Source organism: Microtus pennsylvanicus, chromosome 2 (assembly GCF_037038515.1).
Source record: "Microtus pennsylvanicus isolate mMicPen1 chromosome 2, mMicPen1.hap1, whole genome shotgun sequence".
Classification (NCBI taxonomy): domain Eukaryota; kingdom Metazoa; phylum Chordata; class Mammalia; order Rodentia; family Cricetidae; genus Microtus; species Microtus pennsylvanicus.
This window is the reverse complement of record NC_134580.1, coordinates 51667468-51676256: the sequence shown is the minus strand read 5'-3', so window position 1 is coordinate 51676256 and position 8789 is coordinate 51667468. Positions and strand designations below refer to the sequence as shown.

Sequence of the window (8789 nt, the reverse complement as noted above, 5' to 3'; positions counted from 1 at the left end):
GGCCTTTCCCTGGGTGTTCAAAAAGAGTGAGAATCCTGGTATCCAGTTCTCATCTCATAAAGTCATGCTTCCTATTGTATTGAGGCCTGGCCCCTTTGTCCTCATTTAACCTTAATTGCCTGGAGAGAGGCCCTATCTTGAAAAGGTAAGTCACACCGGAGATGAGCACTTTGGAATAGGAATTTAGAAGACACAATTCATTCCATGAGCATAAGAAATAACATTGTGCCAAGAAAGATATTATCTATAGCTAGAAAGATGGTTCAGATGTTAAGGGTTAGGCTTATTAATAAGACAATAATGAAATGTTAGCTATTTTATCCAACCAAAGACCTTAGTCTGATAAGTTAAAAAGAGTACTATTATAATGTACATCAAGTAATTTTTAATCTACTGAAGCACTGTTTTAACTGTGCTGCCAATACTAACTTGATTGAACAAAGAAATGTATACATGCCATCACTCCTATCAGCTCTCCCAGGAAAATAACTTCCCAGCCCGTACCCAAAGCCTCATCAGGTGATGATCCATGGAACTTTCTTCCTTAGCATCCTACTTTAATTGGAGGCCGCAGTGCTTCAGCTTTCTTGCTCTACACTTTCTCTGGCTTACTGGCGTGATATCTTCAAAGACTCTCAACATCAAGAATGTCAGTCTTGCTTGTCATTGGTGCCCACTGAAGGCACCATGATGAGAGCTTTACTCTGATCAAGGCTCCACTGCCAATGCAACCACCGCTGACAGTATGGACCATCCACATTCACCAAGAATGTCACTCAAGCTGTTAGCCATGTTCCTTGTCTAACCAAAGCTACCTTGGCATCTCCCAAGACAGTGGTCCTTCAGATCGGGTCACTACCGGGAATTCCTTCTTTGAGTCCTACTGTGCTGTACCCAGTACCACCTCCCCAAATATCTGCACTTTTTTACTCTTGGATTTACCCACCTGCAATACGGACATTGGCCTTTCTGAATTTTATGATAAAGACATTGTGAACTCAACACAGTTAAGAAAGAAAATTGAGACAGAGAAAATAGAATAAGAAACATATTCTAAATGAATTATCCATTGGTAGCAAGGCTGAGGGACAAAACATAAAATAAAAACTAATTTTGAATTAAATGATCTGTTATAAATTCAATCACTGGGCACTGTGAATGCGCTGCTTGAAATGTAACCCAATGTGCATCATTCCTTTTGTGTCCAGTAATTGGTCAGTAAGTGGTTAATATCTCGAGAGATGCACCCTTTGATTCTCAGCAAAAAAAAATTCAAGAAAAACACATGTTAACTAGTAAGTGGAAAGAATCCTCTCTGAAGGTTTCGCTCCCTTTCTTTTTATTTTTGCTTATTTGATGGGAAGCTACTATTTTTCTCTGACTAAGCCAGAGTCTGGAGTTTAGATAGAGAAATAAATCTACAGTTCATCTTCTCACAGATGTCGTTTTAGAGCAGCTCCATTCGATGGCTCCTAGATAAAGCAATCAACCTGGAGAGGAATGAGGAACCCATATACTAAAAAGTGACATATAATTATTACCATACCTATTAAGTGAATAAACCAGCCAGAGCCCAATTACACCGTTGCAACATACAATGAAATATCTCTTAAACTATTCTTCAACAAAGAAATAAACCTGTCATGGAAGAAAAATTTGCTGAACATCAAGGCTGTGCATTGAGGAAGTAACGTTGGTGTCAGGGTCTCGTTGGCCGTAACTCAATGTGCAATTAAGGAAAATTAGAGGCAATCCTCATTACATACATTTTGCACTTTGTTTATTGTGCTACAAATTCTGTAGTGGAGCCACTGACTTGTAGCAACAATAGCTCATTTAATGGAAAATGAGAATGTTAACAAAGAATGTTTGATGGTGGAGGAGCACAGCACAGCAATTTACATTTTCTGTTGTGCACCCCTGCTCTTAAACCACCTCGTTGATTGAGCATGAAGTAGCCCCAGTCAGGGCCAATAGGACACAGCTGAAATCCTACTTGCAAATCAAAGGACTGGAACAGTAAAATAAAATAGGAAGTAAAAGTGTGTCAGTCTTTTTCATCTTGGCGAATAAATTTCCAATCAATCATTTCTCAAAGAATTAAGAAGAAAGGGACCAAGAGTGGCTGAGACAGGCATGTCGGCCCAGGACTCATTAGAAGACAGTGCTGGTGTATAAGAATAACATTTGAAGGCTATCTGTCCTCGCCAAGAATACTCATTAAATTTTTCCTGCATCTAAATTTTGGCATACTTGGTCTGAAGGCTCTACAGTCACCTAAAAAGGATTTTTCTGCAGCCAGAACTCCAACATTCACTTGCAGAAATAACAGAAAGGACCCATTTCAGGGTGGCAGGATGATATTGAGATGGTTGATCTACTGAGAACCGTGGACTTTCGGGAAGGAGTGGAAATTAGTTCCTTGAGCCATACAGCTCGTACGCATTATGACATGGCTCTCGGATACCAGACCACTTTGTAAATATCTTACTGCATGAGTTTTGGGTTCTCTGAGCATGAAATGAGCTTCCTTCCTTCTTCTAGTCTTCTTGTAACTTGGGACAGAGAGTTCAAGGTGTGTGGTAGTAGTACAAAACCAAACAGCAGAGAAATGGGACCACAAGGTTTATGGAAAGTGCCATGGCTGATTTTTGTTTGATAGATAGAGTTATCTGAGAAGAGATAACCACAATTGAGAAAATACCTCTATCAGATTGACCTCTAGGAAATTCTGTAGATGATTTCCTTGACTAATAATTGATGTGGAAGGCCACAGCCCACTAGAGGTGGTGACATCCCTTAAGCAGACTGAACAAGTCATGGCGAACAAGCCTTTAAGTGCTCCTCCATACCTTCTGTTTCAGTGCCTGCCTCCAAGCTTCTCTCAAGTTCCTGCCCTGACTTTTTTTGGTAACATAGAGTGACCTGAGAGTTCAAAGCTGAAATAAACCCTTTGCTCCCCCAGTTGTTTCTGGTTATAATGCTCTATCACAGCAGAGAATCCCTAAGACATAAATACTGTGACAAGAAAGAAAACCCAGGGCTAATGGAGGATGTTTCTGAAGTGCCTGAGAATAAACATTTGACTTCTTCAAGCCCTGGAATTTTGATGATCCCTGACATCTTGACCATTGGTTGAATCTCCCCAAATGAAACTGGTTTGTGTGTGTGTGTGTGTGTGTGTGTGTGTGTGTGTGTGTCTAGGAGGTTGAACTCAGGTCTTCATGATTGTTTGGCGAGTACTGCACTAAACTCTCTCCCCAGTTGAAGATGTACATCTTTAACTCTCTGCATCTCTCATGCCAACAGCTATTGATAGCATTGTTCTATTGCAAAAACAAATAAGAGTGGCCTAAAGACTTTGGCCTATCCCTTGTGCACTCGCTCTAAAATACCTTCAATTTTAAAAAGGAAAAGCACTCCCAGTGTCTGAGGTGAGACAGATGTGGGTTGTTGGGGAGTGGGAAGGAAGAGACAGATGGCTGCAATGCAAAACTAAAATACTAATTCACTTGCCAGGATTCTCAAGGAGGGCAGGTTATGCGTCTGAGCAATTAGAGACATCTTCCAAAGCCAGAGCTTTGCCAAGCTGGGGAAGAAGAGCTATTTAAAAAATTTACTTCTCTTTCATGGGGAGAAAAGAGACTGAGTCACGTGTTTAACCCTTCCCAGATTTCACAGCCATATTTATTTCATAAAATTTTATGTCCTCAGACTTCTTTATACTCCTTTGAACAATTGTTCTGCATTTCTGGACAGTATTTTCTTTTAGTACATCAGTGTCAGATTGTAATTAAGCTTTTGAGTCATTAGATACTCTGATGGATGTTGGTACCCAAGGTTACTGCAAGGAATATGTTGAAGAATTTGGTACAGATCTTACTTGCATTGTGGATAGCTGATTCAGTGAAGATTATCCATGGCTATCCTCCCACAGTTCTCACACTGGGTATGGCATATGTCCAAACCCTGGGAGGTCAATGGGCCTCCATTGACCACTCATGTAATAATTCACTTAACATACTCATTGTATTACTTAGCCAGGGACTATAAGCACTTGCTATGCTGGCAGACCTTTTGCAGCTGAAAGTGAAGGCCTTTATCCCCCCTTTTCCTATCTCTCTTTCTCTCTGTGTGTGTGTATATATGATATGCATGTTTAGATGTGTGGGAACGTGTGGGGATGCCTGTGCACATGAGAGCATGTTCATGTGAAGATCCTAGGTTGATACCAAGAATCATCCTTAAATCTCTCCCACCATGTTCAGTGAAAGGGAGTCTCTCAGTCATACCCACAATTCCCTGTTAGGGGCAGACTTCCTAACCAGCATGCTCTGGGATCCCATCTCCACCTTCCAAGCTGAAATTGTAGGCTGGCTGCCTTCCCTACTTTGCATTTACATGGATTCTGGTGATCAGAATCGCAGTCATCACATTTGCAAGGCAAGCATGTCCATCATTGAGCCACTTCCCCAGCCTGGCTTCTTAACTGTACAGTTATATTACTCCTGTAGAGACATTAAATGTATTTGTAGGAACTATCCTCAAGTGAGATGACAAACTCTGAAGCTCTCTACAATCTACATGGTCAATAATCACAAAAACGAGAGTTTTCTGGCAAATAAGGTAAACCTGAAATAAATGTTCCGTTTCTTTGGGACGGTGGTGGTAAATCTTTCTTTAAAGTTTTATGAAAACTGAGCAAAAAGCTGGAGAGATGAATCAGTGCTTAAGAGGATGTTTGTTCTTCCAGAGGACTGGAGTTCAGCTTTCAGACCCTCATGGAGATGAGCAACTGTCCATAACACCATACTAGAGGATCTGATGCCCTCTTCTGGCTTCTATTGGCACTGCACCCAGGAGATATTGACACACAAGCAGGCAAAATACCCAAACATAATCTGTGGGGCCACAGGATTTATCCTTAGTGCATTAACTAGCTTTTTGGAGCCCATTCCCTATGGAGAGATACCTTGCCCACCATCAATACAGGGGAGAGGGCCTTGCTCCTGCCTCAACTTGATATGCCAGACTTTGTTGACTCTCCATGGGAAGCCTTACCCTTTCTGAGTAGATGGGGGAGTTGGTTGGGAGGAAGGTGGTGGGGAGGAGCGAGAGGAAGGGAGGAAGGGAGAACTGTGGTTGTTATATAAAAAATCTTTTAAAATAAAATAACAATAACAATAAGGAGAGAAAAACTCAGGCATTGTTCACAAACAGGCTAGTGATGGGTTCATGAGGTTTGGATGTATTTAAATTCCCAGATCAGGTATATTTATAAGCATAGGAGGGAAGTTTGGCTATAATAATATTTTTATTCTACCTGCATCTTATCTCCACTGAACTGAAGCTTCAGGGCAACGGTTCTGAATAATTGTGTGCTTCGACACACACACACACACACACACACACACACACACACACACACACACACACTGTGTGCCCACAAAGCTGAACCTCATGTTCAACGTCTGGTCCAGTCATTATGTGACTGTATATATGCATAACACACAAGCATCCACATAACTATGAGCCAGAAGCAGACCCTCACCAGACGCAAGTCTGCTGGGACCTTGATTGTGAACTTTTCAGCCCCCAGAACTGTTAGAAATTTCTGTTGTTTATAAAATACCCACTTGGTGGTGTTTCGTTATAACAGCCTAAAGGAGTAAAACTCTGGTTTCTCCCCCAGAACAGGAATCCTTCTCCCATCTTTATAAAAATGTTATTCCTTCCCTCAGTAGTGGCTTGATTTCCACTTCTACCGTAGATTCGCTTCCTCACATGAACTGCTATCATTTTCCTCCACAAGACATGACAAGTAGAATAGTCTGTGCTGGAATCCATGCTATGGGTTGTGTATGCATTTAATTCTCATGAAAACAAAACACCATAGATCATATTAACACCCCTTTTCTATGATATTAATAACTAGCATTTCCCGGTCTTGCTTTCTAAACCACATATTTCATGGGTTGAATTTAACTTCATTTTTACCTGTATTATAAATTTATCAGGGAGGAGCATTGGACAAATTTCCTACGTTTATAGCTTCTTTGACCTCCTCTCCTTCAGGAACATGCAGATAGTCACTCCTTTGGGAACAAACTTTTAGAAAGGCTGGTTTACATTAATTATAACTGCTAACTCATATCAAGTACTGTTTGGTACTCCACAGCCAACACGAACATCCTCGTCTTACATTTCCTCCTTGGTTAACATACATATACAGTGAAACAACCCCCGCCACTACACTTTGACTTTTGTTACTTCTCTTTCTATGCTTCCTCTAAGCCAGAGATTCTCAGATTGTAGGTTTCAACTCCTTTGGGAGTCAAATGACCCTTTCACAGGGGTCACATAGCAGATCTCCTGTATATCAGATATTTATATTACTATTCATAACAATAGCAAAATTACAGCTATGAAATAGCAACAAAAATAATGGTATGGGGCTAGCCCCCGCGCACTGCGCCTGCGCCAACTGCGGGGCGCCTCTAAGCCCCCGCTTTTTCCTCGGGTTTTTTTTAATTTTTTTCTTTTTCTTCCGCCCCCACTGCGGCTTTCTGGGCGGCGCCTGCGCAGAGGACTGAGTGCGGAGGGGCTGAGAGATTGTCTAAAGCCACAGGGAAAATGGTGGAAAATTCACCGTCGCCATTGCCAGAAAGAGCGATTTATGGCTTTGTTCTTTTCTTAAGCTCTCAGTTTGGCTTCAATACTGGGCCGTCACATTGCCTGTCTACCTCCTCATTGCTGTTGTGATTGGTTATATCCTCTTATTTGGTATTAACATGATGAGCACCTCTCCCCTCAACTCCATTCACACCATCACAGATAACTATGCTAAAAACCAACAGTGGAAGAGCTACCAAGAAGATGCCATCCCAGCCTTAAGAGATGTGCCCATTAGTGAAGTAAACAGAATGTTCTTCCTTGAAGCTAGAGAACTTAACACCCAAAACTGAGCTGTGTGGCAACATCCTAACGCCAGATAGTTACAAGTTTGGGGCGAATAACTTTGAACATAATTATATTGACTGTCCTTTTAAAACCCAATGTTGGCATGAAAGTTGATTTCTTAGATTGAGTTCAGCTGATGTTGTAAATATTTTCAATTGACAGAATGAATAAAATGCCACTTACACTACAAAAAAAAAAAAATAATGGTATGGTTGGGGGTCACCACAACATGAGGAACTGTATTAAAGGGTCACACCATTAGGAAGGCTGAGAACCACTTCTCTGATTACTAACTACAGTCCCATCTTTACTTGATCACACTGTTTCTCTATCTTCCCTTTACTTCTAATTTGCTAAGAACACAATCATCAGCACGACAGCTTTCCAAGGGCAATATGTTTTAAAAGTATAGCTATACATGGTAAATAAATTAAAAACCCACAGTACTAAATATTCTTCAAAGAGAATACATCTAATTTAAATTCTTTCAGCTGAGACAAGACTATATTGTCTCAAATCTCTTAGGAATTACTGATCCATTTAACAAATAAATATTGAGTAAACAAAGAAGAAAAAGAATTCAAATTTGAAGATACAAGCAGGTAAAGTAATACGGTTCAGTATGGCAAGAATTATAATAGGATGAGCGCAAACCTTTGGGAAAGTCATATAGTACTATGATTAAGGAAGCCGGAACCCCCTGATTTTGTCTTAAATCTTGACTTGACTTAAATCCTGGATTCTTTTAATCAACTTACTGAATCCTTCTGTCATGACATCTTAATCTACCAAACAGGAATATATCAATATTCTTTACCTTATGATTTGTTTCAAAAATACTTAAAATATATATGTACCTTGAATTGTCTGGATTACAGAAAACTCTCACTAAATATAGGTTACTGTTTAGAGTAGAGAAAATTGTTCCATCACCATTATCAAGGTTTGTCAAAGTATATTGGTGGGAAAGCAATTTCACAGCAGAGTCTAACTCAGGGTGGGGAAGCTCAATCAGCACAAGATATTTGAAACTTTAGAAACATTTCCAGATAACAATAAACTAAGGCTTCTGCTTTCCCAATCTTGCCTAAATGCCCCCTCTTTTCTGTGTGTGTGTATGCATGTTCTTATGTGTGTATGTCAGTATATAAGCATGTGAAGGCCGGAAGTTCACATTGGCATCTTCCCCTAGTCCTCTCCATTTTCTTTCTTTCTTCATTTTAGCTAATTTTTCTCTGCTACAGACTCTCCTATTGAAGCAGAGGCTCACTGGTGAGACTCCACTAGCTAGTACATGCCCAAAGGTGCTCTTGAATGTCACCACACCTACTTCTGGAGGGCCAGCTAAGACTCTCACACTCACACAGCAAGAAATTTACCAACTGAGCCATCTCTTAGCTTTACTTTCCCCGCATTTTAACATTTCTTCTGAAACTTTTCACACAGAAAGAGGTGGCCCATGGTGTTTTCCAATAGGGGCTGCAGTCACCTCTACTATCTTTCGTGTTCAGTTTGTCGTAATGGACAACACCTTACTAGTCCTTCTGTTAGGTGATGGAGTCTCTCTTTCCTCTGCTATTAACTTAGTATTTAGCTCTGTCTTCAACCATAAGTATGGATGAGAAATAGCCTGTAAGGATATATCATAAAGATGTCTGCACTCCGCTCTGCAGTCCTGAAGCTGTAAGGTCTATTTCAGCCCAAGCAGAAAGACCACAAAGAGAGGCTACCTACTAGTATATAGTCAGCCATCTAGCTGAGCTTCCGGTCAACAGCTAGCATCAGTTATGAAGACTTCAACTGCCATGACATAATACCTTCAACTGAAG

At 40.6% G+C, this 8789-nt stretch overlaps 1 pseudogene; it reads left to right on the top strand.

Moving 5' to 3' along the window:
- The first annotated feature begins 6460 nt into the window (after positions 1-6460).
- LOC142844813 (phosphatidylinositol N-acetylglucosaminyltransferase subunit P pseudogene) lies at positions 6461-7151 on the top strand (annotated as a pseudogene).
- Positions 7152-8789: the final 1638 nt, after the last annotated feature.